This window comes from Fukomys damarensis, unplaced genomic scaffold, assembly GCF_012274545.1.
Source record: "Fukomys damarensis isolate Sample0158 unplaced genomic scaffold, DMR_v1.0_HiC HiC_scaffold_9, whole genome shotgun sequence".
Lineage (NCBI taxonomy): Eukaryota > Metazoa > Chordata > Mammalia > Rodentia > Bathyergidae > Fukomys > Fukomys damarensis.
In genome coordinates this window covers 35,436,972-35,462,222 of record NW_022900921.1, presented here as the reverse complement: position 1 = coordinate 35,462,222, position 25,251 = coordinate 35,436,972, and positions in this window count along the sequence as shown.

The following is a 25,251-nucleotide window of genomic DNA, read 5'->3' as shown; positions in this document are numbered from 1 at the left end:
TCTCTCTCTCTGTCTCTCTCTCTCTCTCTCTCTCTCTCTCTCTCTCTCTCTGTGTGTGTGTGTGTGTGTGTGTGAGACTGGATTACAGATATCCCGGGTCTTGTTTTTTTCCAGTTATAAAAGCCTAGCATTTTGATTTGTTTTGTTTTGCTTTTGTTGTTGTGACTGCTACTTAAAATATTATCTAGAAAGATAATCCTCAGGATGGTATTTTTTTATTGTTTGAAGCTCAGGAAAACAGCAATATAATCTTTTTGGCTGCATGTGCAGCAAAAGCTAGGTCAACTTCTCAGGCTTGAAGGTCAATTTCTCTGCCTGTTAAATCTGTCTTTAAATGGAGAAGAAAGACATGGAAAGGAAGCTACAACTCTGACCCACAGACAACCTCTGCAGTTAACTAGTGCACCCTGTTCTGACTTAAATGGATTACTCAGACACCACGTTTTGGTTCTTTTCTAAAAGATTTTTTAAACACAGCAAGAAAGCTAAAAAGACAAGGTAACAATGAATGCAACAATCGAGAAATCCACACACAGACACAAAACACTTAGTGAGTCTGGGGCTTCTGAGAGCTCAATTTGCCTTCCCTTCCCAACTGGAGCTAAGTTGCTTGTCTATTGCAAGGAAAAATAAAAAGAACTATGTGGGGAAAATGAGACAGCAAAATTCAAAACAAAGGAGAACACAAAATGTGAATGGAGAAAAAGGCTAATTTCAGAGAAGGAAAAGAAAAATAATTACTACATATTTTCCAAAAGGTAAATATCAAACTTAAAGTAGGAAATGTTGAAAATATTATATTAATGGGATTATCATGGTCTATTATATCAAGGATGTTCACCTCCGCTAACATTATTTTGGAGAAGGATATAATGAGTTTAAATCAATTTAAAACCTTCAGTATGCCTCCATGTAACAGTCTCCACTTTGAGGCTGTTGATATAATTATAGAGGAATAACGCACAGTCACTAGACCACAGGAAACTGCATTCTCAGGACTAACGCACTGTAAATGGTTAATTTTAATTTAATGTGTGCAGTACTGTGATAGTACCAGACCTGGGAATTCAGGCCAAAGGGATCAAGGAAAATATTCCAAAACAGATAATGCTTGAATTGTCTCATTTAGATCAAAGCTCATTGCTATTAAGTTTCGTGCTATAGGGCAACTTGCATAATCCCTTTGAACACGCTTCCTCATTAATTAAAAATGGGTGCAATAACACCAATCTTACAGGTTTGTTTTGAGGATTAAAAGATTAAATATGTGAAGTACATTGTACCTTACTTCGTACATTCGAAATGTTCATTAAACGTTTTCCTTCTCCTCCCTATAAATGTTAGTGCTAGGGAGTACTTGAAGTGTTAGGAATACAGGCTGTTTTAGAAATTAAAAAGCCATGAGAGTGACTTTTGCCAAAGAGTCACTGAGCCAGGGCTCTTCACTTGCAGCCCAGTGCCATTTCTAAAATATCACTTGAGAGTAGTAGAAGCATTTCCATATAACTGTATAAAGACTAATTATTATATTATTATCTCAGGAAGTGCTCCACAGGGAAATGCATGCACCATAAATATGCATACACATAAAAACAAGGAAATTGTCTGTTTTTAAAAAAATGCCAAGCAATAGATTTGAAAAATTCAAAATTTAAACAGGAAAAGGCAAGTGGACTTAAAATCTCGCATTCAAATAACACACAAATGATGTTTAAAGTTTAATTCAAAGTCATTTTAAACACAATTGGATATGTTTACAACTAATGCCAGTGGAAAAGAACAAGGTAACAGGAAAAATCTAAATTTTGAAAAGAATTTTTAAATTAAATTGTAAATGATATTAAAATTTCCATCTGTGAAAAAATGTGAAATCATTGAATTCAGTGTTTAGAAGTGACACGAGAGGTATTCAGTTCAATTTCTCATCTGTTATACTGTTTGTGTTCTTGGCTGATAATTCTTTGAATTCTTTGTTGTGGCAGGATTGTGCTGGTTGTTTAGCGGCAATGTTCATAGATTCCACCATAAAAGTTAGGGACAATCCATCCATCCTTAAGCTGTGACAACTAAAACTGTCGCCAAGAATTACCAGATGAGAGCTATCTAAGCATTTTACCCATTATAAGAATACATCATTTTTTAATATTGCTGGGAGATAGCTTCAGAGCATTGCCAGGAGGAGAAAAAGTCTCTGCTCTTTGAGGCATTTATATCTGAACATCCCAATCATCTGACAGTTGATTCACTGATCTGAAATTTGCTCTTCTGCATTTCCTGCAATCTCCCTCTAAAGAAATAGACAGAATTTTTAATCTTGGTTTTGCTTTCAAATATTTGAAGACAGTCACTATGTCTCACTTTCTTGTTTTTTACCCTAAACCTTTCCAATTCCTCTGAACCACACTTTTGGAATATGATTTCTAGACTGCTCATTGCCTCTATCTTCACCTTTTGGGTGCCTCATATTTTGTCAGCATTCTTCACACCAGTGTTGGTGTCTTTAACCCCTTCTTGCAATAAGGCAGTTTTTAGCCAGGATGGTCCATTCATTTGCCCAGGTCATACTGATAGCGAGTGACAGCTGGGACTAAGCCTGAGTCTCTGAATTTCCACTTATCATATTGCTGTCTAAATGTTCAACAAAATCCTCATAAAGAGAGGGATTGTGGAAGGTGACTGAATCACAAGGGCAATTTTGACTTACTTTTAGGAATAAGGTCTGGTCAGAAAAAGCAGATCACCGAAAGCATGACCTAGAAAGGTGTTTCTCCCTCCCTGGCTCCTCCCTTCTCTCTCTCTCTGCATCCTGGCCACCATGATGTGAAGATATTTTCCTTTCCTGTGCCCTCAGGACATGCCATCCTCCCTTAAAGTCAGCAGGCTACGAGATGAAAACATGGGCCACAATAGCTCTCCTTCAAGCTGTGGTGTCAGGGTTTGTGTCCCAGCAATGAAAAAGTGACGCAGACACAAGTTGGGGAGCACACATGGTCTCCATACTGTTACCTGTAGTTAACCCTCCAGAGAGCAAGCCTGCCAGAGGTCGGAAGAGCAGTTCCTCATTCTAAGCATCAGTTCACCAGAACTACAAACACTCCTTGACTGAGATGAAGGAGGCTGAGCAGAAACAGTACACATTTTTCCTAACAGTTCTCTCATAGTATTTAACTTTCACCACATGAGCTGAGTTCCTTCAAGAAATTACATAAAGTAATTATGTAAAGACAACTAACTTTCTTTAGGAGACTTTCTGGATTTGCAAAGTATAGTTCTACTCCTGAGAATCACTGATAACTATTTTAAGCTGGTTTACTTCATTTCACTTTTTTAACATTTTTGTGGAATGTCTCCTTTATATTCCATCATAAGAAAGTGTTTGTTCTTCAAAGAGATTAAATTGATCCCTTCATGAATCTCTAAAAACAACCTGCACCTAGCTCCCTCTAGAACTTTTACTCTGGATTCCTTTGTTTCTGTATACTAACATTTTAAAAGCTCTATCTTCTCGTGAAGGCAGCTCATGATCGCTAGAGCTCTGTATGATATTTCGCTATTGCGATCTTTTGCCCTGGAGGTCTGAATGAAGAGTAGCCACGACTGCAAAAAGAAGAATGCAAAAATCATCTGGATCTAAGTCATTAGCCAGATGCTGAGCAACAGGTCCTTGTCAATTAACCTTGGGCCTTGGTAGCTCTAAGCTATGTGGCCCAATTCCCTTGTACTGCTGGAGAACTTTGAAGATGCCAATGATGCTCCCTCTGATGCTGCTCAGAAAGCAGCATGGGTGAGGTATGGGTTGTTTGGCAGATTCAGCATCTATGTATTGGTACTATAGGAGCACATGTATCTGTACAAGAGACAAAGTCCTGAGTACATGTGAAATTTTAGCTGCCCATTTTAAAACTCTTTTTCAATCTGGGGAGAATCTCCCACTTCTGGAGTCTTGGCAGGAGACAGGATCTTAATCCCGCTCATCCCTGGCAGCTGGACATAGGAATATAATCTAGATCCAATCAGCAAGACACTCCTGCTGAAGGCCTAGAATCTGGTGAGAATGCTGCAAATAGAGTCCAGTCCTGATAAAGGTAACAAGCTGGGAACAATGTGGCAAATGTGACACTTGAGCATTCTTCTCGTGGCCCGAATTGGTTGTGTTTTTTGGCTGCTGAGAATGTGTTAACTACAATTTCAGTATCATTCTATTAACTTTGTGGATGATTCAAAATTTGCCTGATAAATACCCAGTATAGTTCCATCTCTAACTGGTTGTGTGACCTTAGACAAATCACTGAACCATCACTATGGTGGTTTGAATATGGTTTGACTTGTCCCCAAAGATTCATGTATTGGAAGATTGTCCCCTGGTGTAGCAATACTGAGATAGTGGAGCCTTGGAGAGGCAGCACCTAGTGAAAGGTGTAGGTCACTGGAAGGGCCACCCTTGGAAGAGATCAAGGCAGCTCTCTTGTAATCCCAGTTGGCACTCATAAGAATCTATTTTTACATGAAAAGCATGCCAGGCCCCTGAGTCCCTCTTTCTTCCAGTGTCCCGGGCACTCCTAGTATGATGCCATCCACGATATGGTTGTATGACCAGAAGGTCCTCACCAGAACCTGAATCAGTAGTTTGACCTAGTCATTGGCTTTCAGCCTCCCAAACTGTAAGTTAAATAAACCTCTTATAAGTATCATGCTTCAGGTATTGCACTATCTGTAATGAAAAACAGAGTAAAACAATTATCATTGATAAACTTATAATAGTACCTGCCTCTAAAATGAGTTGTATTTTCTATTCTCTACCTTTTTTTTTGCCCTGTATTTCTACACAATGGAAGTGCCATTCTGCCAGAAAGAAGGATAAACTTGAGACATTTGTATAAAAGTGGATGTATCTTAAACTATAATGTTATGTGAAATAAATCAAATGTGAAAGTTTAAATATCACATGCTTTCTCTTATATGATATTACATTTAAAGAGCACATATTGGGCTGAGGATTTAGCTCAGTGGTGCCATGCCTGCCTCACAAGTGCAAGGTCCTGATTTTGATCCCCAGTGTGGTAAAACAAATGAACAATCAAACAAACAGCAAATCCCATAAGAAATCTGTACTGTCTGTGATTCATCAAACTTCCTTATAGCAAGAAGAGACTGACTACATTGCACTTCTTGCATTACTTCTGCAAAATTAAGGAAAAGAAAGAGTTGAAGGTTAATCATCCTGAAGTAACAGTTGCCTCAGTGAGGCAATGTTCCTTTACATGTAAGAAACTGAGATAAATTTTGTCCCCAACAACAAGTAACAACAAACTTTAAAATCAAAATAATGTAATTAAATTCCAATTCTGTCAATTACTAGTAGCTGAGTAATGTAGAGAAATTCTCTGGGCTTTTTTATAATTAAAAAAATGTGAATTTATAAACACCCTCTTAAAAATATTTTAGGATTAAATTTAGCTATATAGGTGCAAGTTACTAGAGTACATGGGAGACTAAGCTCTCGATAAATGGTAGAACAATAAAGATCAACACTATTTGTGAGAACCATTGCTTAATTACTGAACATCACACTGATAAAGGACAAGAAAACAAAGAGGCTAAGCATGTCATTTTGGAGGAATTTTCAGTGGTTTTATGGTCTGTTTAAAAATCTTAAGGGCTGGGGATTTAGCTCAGTGGTTATGCCACCTGTCTCTCAAGCACAAGGACCTGAGTTCAATCCCTGGTACCAATAAATAAATAAATAAATAAATAAATAAATAAATAAATAAACAAACAAACCTTAAGAAACCCAGATATTCTTAAAGGGGCCATAATTACTGATTTATTCTTTATGTATAAATTATTGATTTATATTACGATGGAGACATAGCCAGAATACTCGGTCTAGCTGACATAATGATATCAACACAAGTTTCTCTTCAAATTGAACAGTTCACACAGAAATCAAGAGATCATCCTAGGTAGAAATGACTTCTTATAGTGACCAAAGGTCAACACTGACCTACATATCAGAGGAAAGAGAAATGGTTTCAGAATTTTAATAAACTAAGCATCAACATGTTCTCAATTCACTTTTTTTTTTTTTTAGCATTTTGAAATTTCCGGTGACTCCTGATTTTAATGGCTCTGGCACAGCTATTAGTCCTGCCATCAATGACATCAATTAATCAAAGTGTAAGTAAAAACCCAACTTTACCACTTTTCTCTCATATTCATTATCTGTATGCTATGAGGATGAAATGACACACATACTAGAGGTAAGTTTTCCTGGGTCACTCAGAATTTAATATTTCAAGATCTGTTCATGAAGGTACTTCCACAAAAATGAAATAATCATGTTCTTTACCAGGGATTGTGGAAATAATATGGATATAGAAGTGAATAAGACACTCTTTGCCATCAATGAATTCCCAGCCTAGGAGGTAAAATCAAAAAGAAAGAAATAGTAAACTACACTGTAATATATTTGATGCTTTAATAGAAGCAACTCTCTAGCCTAAAAATATGAGTGGAAGAAACACTTCTTAATTTACTGTGCTTCTTACTTCAGCAGAGTACAACCCAACCCTGCAGGTACTGAGTAACCTGTTTACATGCACTCATGCATAAATGCAACGATGAGGGCACCTGGGAAAATACAGCTCAGTCCTTTAGGACACAGCCTATTCACAGTCCCAGTACTTTCGTGCTCTGCGGGGCTGATAGGTTACTGAGTGATTGACAGCACACTGTTTTGCTACCTCTTTGGTTGGTATTGGCAAAATAACTTTCCTTCCTATTCCCCTGGGACAATGGGAGTTTCTAGCAGCAAGGCAGCGGAATGTGAGCTACAGCTTGCTGGTGGAGTGGGTCTTCTTTGATGCCCCCTATCCCAGGAAGCTGATAAAGAAATAACCAACAGGCCCAGGGATTTGGCTCAGTGGTTCCGCCGCCTGCCTCGCAAGTGCAAGGACCTGAGTTCGATCCCCAGTACCAAAAATTTTTTAAAAAAAGAAATAACCAACAGAACCTGAATAAAAGTCGAGATGGTTAAGTCTTATCTTTTAATATTCTTTCCTTTCTTTCCCTTTTCTTTTTCTTTCTTTATTCTTTCTTTACACTGATTTTCAAGCCCAGAGGCAAACATCAGCACTGTCCATGTGGTTCTGCCAACAGATGAAAACAAATTATACTTACTCCAATTACATCAGATAGAGATGTCAATTCTTAACCCAGGTACACAAAAAATTACCAAGTGATGAAAGAATACTATTACTGCCTGATCCCCACCCAAGGGGCCTTTTGTTCTGTGATCTGGACTGACGACCACGGAGGAAACTCATCTCCATCTCCTGGCGACTGGGATGCACTGCTCTCTATGCTTTTCAAACTTCAGTATGCACACACAGCTCACTCGGAGATCTTGACAAAATACAGAGTCTAACCCAGTAGGTCTAGGATAGGACCCAGCTTCCAGACTTGCTGAGAAGCTTCTGAGGATGCTATGATGCTATGATGCTATGATGCTGCAGGTGCAGACACCACGCTAGGAGAGGCAAGGTGCTAAGTCACTTGTCCTCCCATAACTAGACGAGGAAGAAGGAAATCTTTCAAGAGCTGCACAACTGATGGACACTGAAACCCTGCATTAAGTAATGAGAGACTTGCAGACTGGCAAATGGCTGCCACTCTGAGGAACCTTCCCCGCCCCATCACCCCACCGCCCCAGAGATATCCCCCAGAGTAGCCGGGACTCACATTCAGAAAGCCTCCTCGGCCACAGCCAGCTCAGCTACTGAGGGCTTAATGCTGCTCACATCAGGGAACTTCAAGGAATCTGCTTCAGTGGAGTGTCTCATTTGGAGTTTTGATTGGTAAAGACTTCGCTGAATTGGCTGGTAAATCTTTCAAATATCACTCTGGAGCACTATACTGAGCCTCGACCCTGGGATGGGTGAGACCTAGAAAGTGTCCAATTGCTGCCTTGAGGTTGTGTTTTACTGAAAGATAGACCATTTCACACTAATGTAGGTAGGTTTTTTGATGAAAGAAGACCTGAGATCATCAGGGTTTTATGATGATAGACAAATTAGGTGAAAAAAAAAAAAAGTGAGTCGAGCCAAAAGTGGAGTCTGACAAAAATGGAAAAATAATGAATGATTCATCAAGAAGTTCATCAGGAACAAGGAGTGTGAATGAGAGAAAAATCTTGTTTTTTAAAGATGGAAAGAATAGGGACAGTTTGCTCTACTACCATCATTGAAATCACAGGCCTAGATTAATTAAAGTATTTATCCTAATATATCGTAAGGCATCGTCTTGCTTTAACAAAACAAGTAATTGCAGCGAACCATATGCATTGCAGTGATCAGTGCCTATAAATTAAAGTGGATATCTTGTTTCAGAAATGCTTTAGGCTGATATTTATTCATGTGAAATCGCTTGTTTTAATACACAATTTTCTAGATCCATAGTTTTAACTGTGTTTAGAATTCTAAGAAAAAATGGAATAAAGAATATAACCAAGAACAAAACAACAAGAAAAATCAAAGCCAAATGAAGATATACATAATCAGTTCTTATAAAACATATCTGAGAAAAACAATGCTAAAATTCCAATGTTATAATGTCTTAAACAAAATAAATCACTATGAATTCTCTAATGCTTTAGTATTTGTATTAGTTTTTAACTTTCCCATATAACTAACTGAAGATTCTAGGTTATTATAAGTTATGACGTGAAGACCGTGTGCTTTTAAAGCACCTTAAAATATAGCCATTAGAAATGATAATATTCATACATTATCCTCATAATTCTAGGTGCACAGATTTAACAAGGCATCACTACCACCGTGCACATTATTCTGCCTAATCTTTGTTTCACTTTCATTTGCCTTAATGAATACTTTGATTGATTTGAAAGTACAAATACATTACTACTGTGATTTCTGACTTTATTTTTCCCTTTTTGTGTATCTAAAGCAACAACTGCTTTTTAAAATGTACTTAACAAAAGAGATTTTGAACCCCAGAAACATGTATGACAGATTTTCTGCAACAAAATTTTTTTTCTCTACATTTTCTCCCCTTTCTTGCAAGGGGCACCCATCCCCTTCTAACACTTCTAATATCAGGACCTGAAAATCCTCCCACCATATGTCACAGACATTTGATCTTTTTCTGTCTAAGCTTGTGGTGGGGCTTATAGTTCACACTGTCTACTATGTCTGATTCCTCCTCAGGGGAGTCTGATTTCACATTCTAACTGCTCTAAATAGACTTTAGAAATAGGCTCTTCTTGCTAGATGGAAAAAAAGAACAGCCATGAAGAATAAAAAGAAATAAACAAACAGTATCCCTGTAACTGAAAGACACAGACCTCTGCACAGGCAGCTTTGTTTTCTGACAGTCTACAGCTTTTCCAGTTCTCTCCTTCCGTTCAGTGATAGCTGAGCACAAACACTATGTCAGCCTGCCAAGAACGGACAGATGGGGCCAGTCAGGACACAGAAGCAGGTATTTCCAGCCCTCTGCTTCCTTTAGACAGAAATGAATTTGAAGCCTGGAATACAGAATCTCTCTAGCAAACCTAATAGGAAAACATACTTAAGAATTCAAGATAGTATAAAAACCAGATTCCTTGGGTTGGTAAAAAGCATGTCCAGATGCAGGAGAAATATCCACGCAACTTCACTCTTGAAAATGACAGTAGTTTTCATGTTTCTCTCCATTTATCTCTCCTTCTGAAGGGATGGGCAGGTGGTAACCTCCTGCTGCTTCTTGCTATGAGTACCCTGCGATAGCTGATGAGATCGTTGAGGGTTCCAATATGAAGGTTTCTTGTTCTGTTTTTAACACTAGCAAAGGATAATTTAATCACATATTGCCATGTGGAAATTATAGGCCACTGGGACTTATACTGAATAAATTCCTTTTATGCCTGTTAGGAAGCCCAACTACCTCCCTGGGCAAATTTGGAAGGGTATATTTTTGCCCCCAGGCAAAAGAAACAGACTGACCAAAGCTGTATTTTTAGAATAGCACACAGATGTGTAAGAGAAGGGCTCTGTTCAGCATGGGGTTGCTGTCTGTTGGAATGGTGACAAGATCATGTAGAAGGTGTTCAAGAAAAGACATGGGTCCTAAGGAACTTAGCTGACTATAACTATGTTGGAGGGAAGATAAGACAAGCTGGGCAGACCTGCAACAGTAAGGTTTTTGGACTCAAGGGTTACCCTGCAACTTACTGTGCTCTTCTTTCTATCTTCAACACCTACCCATGTAAGCCGAGCCGTAAATTAATTAGGTGCAACATGCATCATTACGCATGTCTAGAGAACATGCTTCTGTTGTTCCAACAGAAAGGAAAAAAAATCAAAAGGAAAATACACACTTGACTCTTGATAAAAGAACATTTTGATGAATGTCTTAGAATCTGTAATCATTTTAATAAAGCAATGATTTTCACACAATAAACAAGAAGAAATGAAAGATTAACAATACACCTACTGCAGATTTAACCCACCTATTCTCTAAGAATAGGAAAAATAAGTAACAAGAGAAACATGAGTGTTCAGTATTTTATACTTTGATTGATGCTTACTCTTATACATCTGCCTAAGTTACTTCTCTTGAACAAGTATTTGAGCAATTCCCTTATAAACTGGAATCAAGATATGATTTATGAATATGGTGCTGGAAAATAAAAAGTGGTTTAGAAAAACATAGGTAAAGAAACAGACATTATAGATAAGTGGATGCATATTGAGGCCACACGCGTAAGTGAAATTAATAGGAAACACATGTGTAAACACCAAATAGTTTCTCTGCTGTAAAATGCTAAAAGTGAAACTAAGGATCAAAATGTATAATTGATATTGTGTAATAGGAAAAGGTCTAAAGGAGTAGGGGAAGTGCGAGGGGTAGGGAAAAGGTAAGAAGGGAGAAGAAAAAATATAAGAAAAGGAAAAGAATGGAAACAAAGTGTAAATAGGGAAGGGTGGAGGAGGTGAGGGGAGGGCAGAAGATAAATCATGTAAAGGTATAAGATCCCAATGATGAATGTAACTGTATTGTGTACCAAAAAGTACCAATAAACCTAAAAAAAAAAAAAAGGAGAGAAAAGTGGTAGAATAAGCCACAATACAGAAAGAAGGAGCAAATCTTCATAAGGATTTTTCCTCATAAAAAGAGTACACACTTCAAGTGAAAATGTTCTATGTACAATGGTAATGACCTGTTTAAGACATTTCTATACTGTGCTATATTAGGCCAGGGAGGGGTGTTGGTAATTAAAAACTGACAGAGAAGGGTATCGTCTTTCACATACACTTCAAGTGTCCCAAGATCCAGGATCCGGAATATAGTGAATATTATAAAGCACTACATTGGCATTTGCAATATGATATTGCTTCCAGGGATCTGGAAGAAAAGATTGGACAACCCCATAACTGGAATCTTCTCATTCCTTTGATACTTTTATCTCTCATCTAATAATCAGTTGAAACTGGAATACATTGTAGTTTTAAATGCTCAGTAACAATAAAACACTGAGCGATTACTTGTCATTTTCAACTTCTTAGAAGATAAAGTCAGGCCCTGGGAATACAAGTCCTTTCAACCCATAGTCACTTGGTGCAGCCTCTTTGCAAACTTTCCTTTGGGCCTTCCCTTGGTGATCATTTCCTGGCAGAAAAGAAATGTTCTTGTATTCATACTCTTTGGTCTTTTATTTGTTCTGATCTTTCTTAATGAGGTTTCAATATAGAAGGTCCGAATAAAGCAGAAACATATAAAGTTGAAATGACGTGCCTTTCAAGTTAAAGAAGGCCACATAAATATATGAATCAAACCAACTGGTAGCGATCTTTCAGGCCCTTTCATTCCTGGGAAAACTAGAGAAAATGGGCTCAGCATCAGTGTTTGGAATTTCAACTCATTAAGCTAAACAACCACAATAATTTCACTTCTGGCCAATGTACATCTAAGAACCCACAAAATGTTAATTTCAGATAGGAAGCAAGGGTCCCTTCATAAACCTGCTCATTTAAAATCCTTTGACATTACCTGCTTTTCTATAGATACTTATTTTTTGTGTGAGTATGGTTATATATACATTGACTATAAAGTATCACCATTTAAGAGGTATCAGATATTAAGCAATAAACAGTGAGATGGTATGGAAGAGTATACCCACATAACCAATATATATTTTCTCATAGTCCTTTACACAGGAAGAATGGACTCGATAAATTTGGGCAGTGGCAAAACAATCACAGGGACTCACCACGTTAATAATGGGAGTTATGCAGGAATTACAGCTTGAAGCAGAGGGGTGAAAGATGAAATATGTGACCCCCCCAACAACAGGAAACAATTGGGAGAAATGGCTCAGATTCTGACATGAGTACCAGTGGGAGAGAGAAATTCAAGCACAGTTAGCTTAGGGAAAATGAACTGACTTCGCTTATTGAAGAGAAAACCCTAACACAGAGGTCCGCAAGATGAGACAGTATTACTGAATTATTTTTTTAAGACAGTGCATCAAAGAACAGAGAAGGAGAAAGCAAGGCAACTTCTGATGTTAAATGAAGACAGAACTGAATTTATGAGAAAAAAAATCAGAAGCTTTAGAACTAAAGATTTCAGAAAATAAGAAAATGCTTAGGAAGCACCAACTATTTTACAGCTGAAGAGCTATGGTTTCCATCTTACGTATTCTTTGGACTGTTTCTTGCCCATATTCAGATATATGTCATACCACCCCTATAAAAAGTTGCATCTTTCTTCCACAATAAGCTCTTTCTCCCTGTCTCCCATCTTTCCCTTAACAAATGTATGTTAATCTCAACTAATAAAAAACAGTTCACTGATCCCTGAGCCAATGAGCTAAAAAAAAAAAAAAAAAAGAAAAAAAAAAAAAAAAAAAGAAAAGAAAAAATAAAAAAAAAAGCCACCACACTGATAGAGATCTTTCTGGTTGCACCCTACCAGAGAGAACTAACACAGAGATATGAATCTGTTTCTTGCATTCGGGATATACACTTAGTTCTCTTAAATTGTATGCTCATTATAAGCCTCATACCTGAACTTTATTCTTCCTAAGAATAATGAGTTTGAAGTTTTTTGTTTTTTTTTTTTAATCATCTTCTTTCACATTTACCCATACACTCCGTAAGGAGTTCCCTAGAAGCAAAGTGATGAGAAGTTTTTGTCTCCAGATCCCGGTGGAGCCAGGCACGTTCTAAAACATCTTAACAGCTCAGGTTAACCTGTAATTTAGTCTAAAACCATTCTGTAACTTTGCAGGTTGGGCTGCTTTTAAAATGTTCCATGAATACATGTTTAAACCATAAACTTTAAGTGTTATACATCTGCATTCTAATCTAAAGCAGCCTTAAATGCAGCAGCTAGCAGCCAGCTATAGCTCACGCTGCCTGTCAGCACAGCCAGTCTTCCTGTGTTCACAGCCATGGAATTATTGCTGCCCTAACAACTAAATTCACATTGGTTCTTCACTTCTAGCTGATTGGTTTACTTGGCTGCACTTATGTTTACCCCTTTCATAGATTTTGTTATATTTATGTGACAGTCTCTTATTTGGCATTTTCTCCAAGGAACAGATCAGTCAATGTATGTCATTTCATGGGCTTGTTTTGACTTTTGGTACCCAAGGAAAAATGTACCTGGGTGCTATGTGGAGCTGTGATGTTTCACCTCAGGACAGGAAATTAAGTTACAATAATTAGTCAACTTTAATGTGCCTTGTTGTACTTAGGTATTAGAACATAAAATACCAGATTTTTGGTCTTCATAACTCTTTTTCTTGTTACCTTATAATCATGTAACCATGAATAACTAGATTTCTTGTTTTCCTATTAGGTAAACAATCTTATAGATCTCCTGTTCTACCACTATGTCCTCTTGTTATACAAAACCCCCTCTCCGCACTGTTGCTTTTCCAATTTCCCACACAGTCCTGTCAAAGCGATTTTCCTCTACTCTGCTTTGAAATTCTAGGCGTAAAGATTTCTGTGGGGTCCTGACCTGCCATGAGCGAAGGGCCCTCGGCACTCCCCACAGATCTCTCCATACAAGCAAATAGATCGACTATGGGTCACCCGTACACTCTGTTCTTTGCTCCCTTTTCAACTGCTTTTGAGTTCTTGTGGAATAAAGCCAGGGCCTTGTCACTAAGCTACTCCCCGAGCCCTCTTTAAAATTTTTAATTTTGAGATGAGACCTCACTAAGTCACTAAGTTTCCAAGGCTGGGCTCCACTTTGATTCTCCTTTATGATTCTCAGCCTCCCAGATGTGAGATAGTAGGCGTGTGCTTCCACACCAGGCCCTCAATTTATTATGGAAAATCAATTCAGCTCTTCCTTCAAGAACAAGCTGATCTTATCTTATCACGAAAAGCCTTCCCTATCACTCTAGATCCTCAGAGGTAAGTATTTGGACTTAAAGTCTACCAAGTGATTATGCTCAAAAATTTTATCTAAGATATAATTATATATATGTGTGTGTGTGTGTGTGTATGCATATGTACTTTTTCACGAAATAGCTACAATAAAAGCATAATCATGTATCCCACAATGTGGAAACCAAGTCACTTCCATGATTAAATCTGGTGTCCACTTTACATGGCTATTAAATAATAAAGCCGGGCCCTAACCCCAAGTCATGTCATTGCATTGCCTTCTCTCAGGACTTCCCTGGGATGTCCCTTCTTCACTAATGCGTCTTGCTGAAATTTGCATGTTTCATTTCCATCACTTGCTACGAATCACAAACCACTAAGAGACAGATATCTCTTCCCAGTGCCTTATATAGAAGATGTTGGGTTGGCTAATCATACTATCTATTAAATATTTCTGACTTTCATAAAGTGAGCACCTAACAGCTCTCTTGAATTTTGGCATGATTATTTGGTTGCTGTGGCCAGTGAAGTATGAGAAAAATGACTATGAAAAATGCTTGAGGAGGACAATTCTCCCCTGGCTTTCCACTGAGGTTCAGAGAGGTGCTTTTCTAAGAGCCTGGGTCCCAGACTAAGGTCTCTTGAGCAGGGTGTCCAGAATACCTATGCTCAGCAGAAGAGAAGCAAACTTCTGTGACTTTATCACTTAGATTTGAGGAGTTTTTTGTTACTGCAGCATATCCATCCTCTCCATTATGCAACAATAGATGACAGAAAGGTGGAGGATACAGAGTCGGTCTCATATTCACAAGCGATCAACAGATGGGCTCACCAGAAAAACACCCAGAAAATGTCTGAAATGAAGGTAATGAAGCAAACAGGCTTCTCAACTGGGAGAATTTGATCCTTAAGAATTTTCGCTCCTATGTGTTCACAGGTGCTTGGATTATAAATGGGTATCCCAGCAAGACCAGTCTTGACTTCAAACTCTTATCGAACATGTTGTATGTATCACAACTCTCCTATTATATAGCACCTACTACTTTTCTATTTTCCCTTCATCCAAACAATTATTTTCCAGCCCACATTTGCCCTCATTCTTTTTCCTTTGATGTGTTTTACTCTTCAGTTTTTAAGGGTCTCCAAGTGTGTACATTAAACTTTGCCATCACCAGACTATCTACAGAGTACCCTTCTCTATATATCACAGTTCAATTTCCAGTTTCTCCTGATATAAAAGTAAGATTGAAAATACATGGTTCTGAGTCCCAACTTAACCACAGAAAGTGAGATGCTACAGGTAACTGAACTTTCTTGTGTACATATGGAGACAAAAGCCTGCCTTTGAATTTTGCTTGAAAACAGTTTTACTTTCCTGTTTTAGCTTACAGATTATAATAAATCTATAGTGTATTATAATCATTATTTTCATATTTGATCAAAGGTTTCTGGGTCACCAATCTGGAAATCATTGACTGTTACCATGGTGTTATATACATATAGCTGAAAATAATGTAGAAAATTGTCTGCATATATATTTTACCCATTACACTCATGGAAGACTGAAGATAAAAACCCAGACAGTAGCTTTTGTGTATACTATAGATTAGAAAGTATATAGAACCCAGAATAAAATATGATTACAGGAATGTCAATTTTAAAAGTTCTAGTTAAATAAATCTATCTTGCATCAACTTTGAGATAGGAATTCCCTAGCTACCAATCAGAACATTATGGAACTATTCTTAATAATGAATTACCAGTGTCCTAAAGGAAGCAGGTATGCAGGCATGGCATTTCTCACGATCCACAATTTCATTCCAGAACTAAACTGTGGTAGGCTTTCAGTGTATACATGAGTGCTGAGGGAAAAATTGGGAAAACAATGAGTGGTATTGAAGGTATTCTAAAGGCAAGAATATAGGTGCTTTTGCTGTTTGTTGCTAAGATACAGCTGACTTGAAACCTTGTAAAAAAAAAAAGAGTCACTATGAACTAGAAAAAGTTGTGCTTGCTGCTCACCAGTTTACTTTGGACTCTCTCTGCCAACTTTACTGGATTCACTCAAAGCCCCGGAGGCATAAAGGTACTGCTGTACTTAACTATTCAATAAGGTTTACTTTAGGGCTCGCTGGTACAGCTTGGTTGTACATTCAGCATCATCTAGTTTAAACATATTGAACAATCAATTTAAACTTGTTATTGTCATTGGGGGCTGAAAATTTAATAAGCAATTACCTGAACATATTCCTTTATGTTTTTAATTTCTACTGAGATGTTGTTCCATTTTCAAGCCTAAAGCAATCATGCCCTCCAGAATGCTTAATTGAATGAGTCCATAATGCAACCTTTATCCTTGGCTGTGTTTTCCTAGTGTGATTTATGAAGCTGAAGGAATCAGTGTCTTCACACAAGGGTACTAAGAATAAGTAAGTATCTCAAAATCTGACATGGATGACTCATAATACTCACCTTTTTAATGTGAAGGTACTCAGCTGACCCCTTCCCTTACTAAAAGAGCAATGGCTTTCCTATGGGTAAATTGGAAAATGCATTATTCTCCCTTTTTCAATGACAGAAATCTGTCTGTCTACCTTGCTATGAATCTTTATTGCTGCTGTTGATTCTAACATGTACAGTGGTTATTTTTCATTCACAGAAGTCTTTGTTTACAAAGTATTTTAGAAAAAACACCGTAAATTAAATAAAAGCCTTATTTATCTAATAAATGTCTTTTTCTCTTGCTTTCTGTCTAAAACAGGGGTCATGAAACTTTTCTTCAAAAGACCACGTGGTAAGTACTTTAGCATTGCAGCCAAGCTGTCCTCATCCCGCTACTCAGCTCTGCTACTCTAGTGCAAGGACAACCTGAGAGGAAACAGAGATGATTGGGAGTGGTTCTGCTCCAATAACACCATGTTTAGCAAAACATATGGCAGCCCAGTTTAGCTCACTGTCCGGAGTTTGCTAAGCCCTGGCCTGTAATATTTAACGGAATGGATATTTTTCTATGTGTGGTGTTTTGGTTTAGCTATTTGGTTGATTCACTGGGGTTTGGTGGTTGACTTTTTATCATTTTGCCAAAAACATGAAATTCTTCCTAGGCTCATTTAATAGGTTTTTTTTCTCTATCTGCTACCTAAATATTGATATTTTAAATGACTTCTTCCTTGATTTAATTTTGTGTGGTGGGATATATTTTTATTACAAGGCCCATGACTTCACTTGCCATTTAAAAAATAACTTCTCTCAAATTTTACCTGTAGCTTACATTTCTTACTAAATCCTAGACCATACCTAACTACCTAGCATACCATACAAGTATACATAAGATATCATACCTAATATACCTATCATAACTATATCTAACTCTATCTAAGCTAATAATCTCAAAAGCCTGTCTACATACTTCTTAAAGGTACATCAACTTAAGCAGAAATTTTCTTTCCTCTCAGTACTACACCTATCATACTTTTTATAGTTAATCCATAGGTATTCTAACTATTTTCTTTTCTTAAATCATGAATCGACTTGGGATGGTTCCTTCTTCTAAATGGCTCTCCACTTTATTGATTGCTCACAATCTCCACTGTCCCTGCTCATGTTTTCCATCTTCTTCCTGAAATGTTGTGAGAATATTGTTCCCCTGAACTCCAGTCTTTTGTTGTTGTTATTGTTGTTGTTCTCAGAAATACATTACTGTATTGTTAACTATTATAAAATGTCACATTTTGGCTGAAAATCTTCAAGTATTTTTTTTCCTACACAAAGATCATCATATAATTAAAGGCCTTTCTACTTAGGTACTCTGCCATTTTTCCCTTTGCTTCTACTTAAGCTAGGCCCCAAGCCCCACACTGAAATCATGGTGATGGATAGCACTCTTCCTTTCCAGCACAACTCAACAGCTACTTATATTGATGTATACTAGACTGGTGCACACATCCCTTCTACTTTTCATACAATATGCCAGATTCTGAGCTTATAAATATGAAAAATACAAAAATCTTACAGGCCTACAGCTTAGCTGGGACAACCCCATATGTAATTACAATGCAGAGAGATGATCTCAGAAGTATCATAGTTTAGTGATATCAACATGAAATATGGAATAGTGTTAGGCAAACTGGAATCTTACTGTATCCCTTAACCTAGTGACATCTGGCAAGTTACTTAGATTCATAGTCTATTCCAACTGTTATAACAAATTACCTTAGACTGAGTAATTAAAATCAACATCAATGTACTGGTCACAGCTTTAAAGCCTGAGCAATTCAAAACAGACACCAGTAGATGCCATGAAGGCTGAGGGCTTGTCCCCTGCCCCACAGATGGCACCTTCCACCTGTGTCCTCATGTAGCAGAAAAACAAAAAGGTCCCCCAGCTCTTTTATGAGGGCACAGATACCATGCAGAGCCCTTATAACCCATCTCCTGCCAATGGCCACTCCTGATGCCACCGCGCTGGTGGTTGAGTTCCAACATATAAAGTTGACTCCATAGTAAATAGCTTGTCTGTTTTGGATACTTAGTCAGCAAAGGAGTGGTATAAAGCAGCCAGTATTACAGACTTAGCATAAAGATTAAATGAAAAAATAATTTGTGGCTTAGAAGAGTGCTTGGCACAAGAAACATGATAAAAATATAAATAAGGGTAGATGGTCATGCACCCATGATATCATATGATTACACTTATTTTGTTCAACAATTAAGTCTACAGTATGAAAACTGATGAAGAAGCAAATAATTATACAAACAGAAGTCAGTAAAATTTTTCAAAAATCACAGAAAGGAGATATAACCATGGAATATGAAAAATGAGTGGACAATAAGAAGCAGAACTAATTTTTCAACCCATCTGTCTGCCTCTGGAACACATATTCTATGCTAGTTTATTCTAAGAATCATGCTTATATTAAAGATTTAAATTATTGTTTTAGCAGAAAACTATTTTATATAAAAGGTTCACCATAATGTTCTTCAGTTGTTTTTGTCTTTGTTTTCATTTTTGTTTTGAGACAGGGTCTTGCTATGCAGTTCTGGCTAGCCTGGAACTCATTATGTAGCCAAAGCTGGCCTCAAACTTCTAACAATCCCACTGCCTCCGTTTTGCAAGTGCTAGAATTAGTCATGCGCTGTCACACCAAACTTGTTATTCAGTTTCTTCCAGGTTTAAGTAACTATGAGAGTTCACAAACACCAGTCTCTGGAGCCTTGTGTCAATTATCTTTTCCATTATGCTATTTTTTAATGTAGAGGCACCTGTCAAAGAGTGAAAGATTTTTATCAAGGGTCTCTGATAGCTAGTCCAGGCTTCTCTCTCTCTCCTGGGACAAGTTACTTTATATTGTGAGGAATTACAGTGGAGACTGGAGCACTTTCCTCACTGCATTCAGGAAAGGATTGGGAAACTGTTGAAAATACTTCAACAATTATATGCAATTATATATACAGATGGTGGTGGTGGTCTCCAAATCCTGAGTGCCCTTTAAGGTCTACCTTAATAACCTCAATAACTTCCACAATTTCCATGACCATTCAATCTTGGTAATCATCTGTTAAAGGAAATTCACATCATTGCCTGTCTATACCACTGAGCCACTTCTCCCAAACACCTGGAGGATATGATATATACTATAAAAATTATAATTCATAATATTATGATTGATAATAAAATTAACATCATGATTTATTAATATACAATCAGTATAATTAATAATATAATATACTTAAATGTAATATATTATATATACTAATATGTAAAATATATGGAGGAGGTCCCACCATTGTCAAGACAGTATGAAGCACATAGTAAGACTGATGAGTATTGATAATAAAAAACAAGATGCATAACTGACAATGTGAAATAGGAAGAAAAAGGTTAAAGGTATAGGGGAAGTGGGAAGGGTAGGGGAAAGCAAATAAGAGAAAAGAAAAAATATGAGAAAAGGAAAAATGGAAACAAAGACTTTGTAAATAGGGGAGGGGAGAGGAGTAGATGAAGGGAGGGCAGGGACATGGGGAAAAATGAGAACCAAGATACATCATGTAGAGGTACAAGATCCCAATGATAAGTGTAACTGTACTCTATACTTTTAAAGTACCAATAAACTTAATGAAAAGAAAACAGTGCATTGAGAACAGGGAGAATTGAACCAAATATAATCTTACAATAAATAACAGGACACAACTACTAAGAGGATAGCCTCTTAAGGGATGTGACTCAGAGAAGGGATACTGACACAGAAAATACCAAGTAAACCCAAAGCTAGGCAAGACTTTTGCCATGAGAACCTTCTTCACTATGTGTTTTCCATCTATTTCCTTGGCATTTGTTAAGTTGTACTTAAACACTATAATTTTATATTCAAGTTTTATTTAAGCACGCTCTCTCCCTATTACTTCTTTATAGAACCAAACCTTCTACCCACATTACAATTTTGATAGGGGTTTTATAATATACTTTCTCTTCGTGCATTCTAATTTTAAGGAAAATAGAAATCACATGCCTTACACATACATACAGATATGCCTGTCTTTAGAATAAAAGAAAGGAAATGAAGATTTATTTGGTTTAATTATGGACCCAGTAAGTATACATGTGCCTAAATAGACCACACACTGAAATGCAACTGGGGTTTCAATGACTATAAAAGAGTGCTGTTCTGAGGCCCTCAGGAATGTCAATGATACTTAGAGAGAGAGTTTTAAAAGTTCAGGACATTTTAAATATTGATATATAAAGAAACAAGCTATGCTGCCTGCCTGCCTGAGATCACCCGGTGGGTGCGGGACCTCCCGGACTGTGCTACAACAGACCCAGTAAGGAAGGTAGCCACGAGGGTGCCCTTGAAACACCCCTATGACCTCCCCCCACCGCTCTCAAACCTCCTGATTGGGCCAGTCCTTAGATCAACTCTGCAGAGGCATAGGTTCTCATGAAGGGTAGTTTTCTGAGCTCCCAACTTTGAACATCTTTAAAGAAAGGGCAGGGGAAACCTGTAATAGAACTGAGTGGAGTTCAACCCTGAGGTTTAGGAAACTCAAGTTAGGCCTTGTGGACTGTGTTCAGTCTCAGTCATGGGGAACTGCCATTGGCTAGCTGTGACCAGGGGATTCGGTTCTGCATATGGCTGTACATGTGGTATAATATGAGAACAGAGACTGTCTGAAAGAGGCCCTTCAAATTCTGTTTTTTTTTCTCTCTCTCTCTTTTCTTTTTCTCATTCCACCCTAAAATTTCTTTCCTTTTTCTGTCCTCTCTCTCCAACTCAGTCTCTTGCTCCACCATATTATCCCTCATCTCCCTTTTTATTCCAGCTCCTGCCCTAACTCAGACTTGTTCTCTTATTATTTTTTCTTTTAAGGAGGGGTTTCTCTTTATGTTCTTTTCTCCAGTCATTTTATCTCACTCATGGCTCTGTACCTTCAAGGGAAGGCAAGCGCCTGTTATTGTTGAGGAGATATATTCTTGTCCTTATTCCTGCACTCTCTCTATCCCCCCAGAAGTTAATAGCTTTGTAAAGATAGTAAGGTAATTCTACATCCTCTGGATTCACTTCAAACCTGCTCTAATTCTTACACTTATCTAATCCTCTCATTCTAAGTCTAACCCCCCATCCTAAATGGTAAAGATGCTATACTGAAAAGCCTATTCACTGCAAACATACTATGGGCTGCTTCTTGAAATTAATTTAATTCACATGAGTTAAAGGTGATATATTAATGACTACCACAAGTGGTAAGTTTGCAAGCTGTGCCTGATCCTATTGGGCTGCTGAATGTATCAATTGGGATAAAGGGTTGTGATTGATTTAAAGAGTTGTTTTCTCTGATATTATGAAAATGAGGATGTCTATGAGTCACTAGAAACTCAAAAGCTAAAATGCAACTATATTAGAAAGATTTAAGTAATACCCAGAAATTAAAGAAGGACAACCCAACAATAAAAATAAAAATGAGAAAACACTTAAGCAAGACACAAAAACAGATTTCCAGTTCACCAATGGCAAATAGTAGGACAAATGAGGATGAAAAGTCTGATAGTGAACCAACAGGACACCCTGGACCCATAGCACAGGAGGTAACAAAACAGATCAATCAGGCTCTAGAAAAATTCAAATCAGAAATAATTTCCCAGTTAACCAGAGAGATGATGAGCAAAATGGAAGTCATGATTCGAGACTCTAGAGCAGAAACTGACAAAAAAATAGATGAGCTCAAGACTATGATAGAAGCCATGAAGACTCAGCATAAGAAAGAAATGGAAACAATGAATGCCCAACAGAGGAAAGAAATGGAATCCATAAAACAGATTCAAACAGATATCCAGGAGATTAAAAACTCTATTGAAAGTGTACGCAACAGAATAAAAGATTGCGAAGATAGAATTTCAGATATAGAAGATAGGATCACAGTCAGTGACCTTGAAAAAAGAGGTCTCTTAAAAACAATAAGGAATCATGAGAAATCAATCCAAGAACTCCTAGACGATACAAAGAAAAATAACATAAGACTGATAGGAATTCATGAAAAAACAGGAGAAAACACAAATGATATAAAAAAGCTCTTCACAGAATTAATGACAGAAAACTTCCCAAACAGAAGGGAAGAATTAGACATACAGATAAGTGAGGCATATAGAACCCCAACTAGCCACGATCAAAAAAAATCTACACCTAGACATATAATAATCAAGATTCCAGAAATCCAACAGAAAAACAAAATACTACAAGCAGTAAGAGAAAAGAAACAAATCACATGCAAAGGGAAGCCCATTAGAATCACAGCAGACTTTTCAACACAAACCCTTAGGTCAAGGAGAGCCTGGAGTGAGGTATTCCAAGTCCTAAAAGAAAAGAATCTCCAACCTAGACTTTTGTATCCTGCAAAACTCTCTTTCAAAATAGATGGGGAAATAAAATACTTCCACGACAAAGAGCACCTGAGAAATTTCATGAACACCAAACCAGCACTGCAAGGAATTCTAAACAATATCCTAGAAAAGGACAACGAAATTCACAATAACATGAGGCCCAACAGACCAAATCAAATAGGCAAGGCAAGAAACTAAAAGGAGATGGGAGAAAAAGTAAAAAGAGTCAACAAATGGACAAAAACATGACAAGAATAAGTCAAAATATATCAGTTGTAACCATCAATGTTAATGGCCTCAATTCACCAATCAAGAGAAACAGATTGGCAGAATGGATTAAGAAGCAAAATCCAACAATATGTTGTATACAAGAAACACACCTAGTGCAAAAGGAAGTCCATAGACTGAAAGTGAAAGGATGGAAAACAATTCTCCATGCGTCAGGAGTCCAGAAAAAAGCAGGGGTAGCAATCTTATTCTCAGATAAAGTAAATTTCAAACCAAAACTCATTAAGAGAGACAAAGAAGGACACTACATCCTTGTAAAGGGAACAATTCAAGAGGAAGAGCTGACAATCATAAACATATATGCACCAAATATAAATGCCCCCAACTATATAAAACAAATATTAAGTAACATGAAAAACCAAATAAGCACTAATACAATTGTAGTGGGGGATTTAAATACCCCACTATCACAAATAGACAGATCATCTAGGCAGAAAATCAACAATAAAATGATAGAAGTGAATCAAGCTTTGGAACACATGGACTTAATAGATGTTTACAGAGTATTCCACCCCCAAAAATCTGAATATACATTCTTTTCAGCTACACATGGATCATTCTCCAAGAAAGACCACATACTGGCTCACAGAACAGTTCTAAATAAATGCAAAAAAAATTGAAGTTATCCCCTGTATGTTATCAGATCATAGTGCAATCAAAGTGGAGATCAATAGCACAAGAAACTATAGAAACTTCACAAGCACATGGAAACTGAACAACACTCTCCTAAACAATCAATGGATTACAGAGGAAATTAAAGAAGAAATTAAACAGTTTTTACAAATAAATGAGAATGCCAATACAACATACAGGAATCTTTGGGACACAATGAAAGCAGTTCTAAGTGGAAAATTGATAACATTGAATGCCCACACTAGGAAAACAGAGCGGGCTCAAATAAACAACTTAAAAATGCAACTTAGACTCCTAGAAAAACAAGAGCAAGAAAAACCCAAAGCTCGAATAAGAGAGGAAATTATAAAGATCCGAGCAGAAATCAATGCAATTGAAACTAAGAAAACAATACAAAAAGTAAATGAAAAAAAGATCTGGCTTTTTGAAAGAATAAATAAAATCGACAGACCCTTAGCTAATCTTATCAAAAAAAGGAAAGGAAAGACTCAGATCCATGCAATTAGGAATGAAAAAGGCGAAGTCACAACAGATCCGAAAGAAATCCAGAGGATCATGAACACCTACTTTGAGAACCTGTACTCTAATAAAATGGAAAACACAGAAGAAATGGACAGATTTCTAGATACTTATGAATTACCAAAGTTGAACGAAGAAGATAAAAACATTTTAAACACCCCAATCACAATCAGTGAAATTGAAAATGTAATTAAAAACTTACCAACAAAGAAAAGCCCAGGCCCTGATGGATTCACTGCTGAATTTTACAAGACATTTAGAGAAGAACTACTACCATTACTCTTCAAACTTTTCAATGAAATTGAAAGAGAAGCTATACTTCCAAATTCATTCCTGGAAGCAAGTATCACTCTGATTCCCAAACCAGAGAAAGATACAACCAAAAAGGAGAACTACAGACCAATCTCCTTAATGAATATAGATGCAAAAATCCTTAATAAGATACTAGCAAACAGAATACAGAGGATTATTAAGAAGGTCATCCATCCTGACCAAGTTGGATTTGTTCCACAGATGCAAGGGTGGTTCAACATA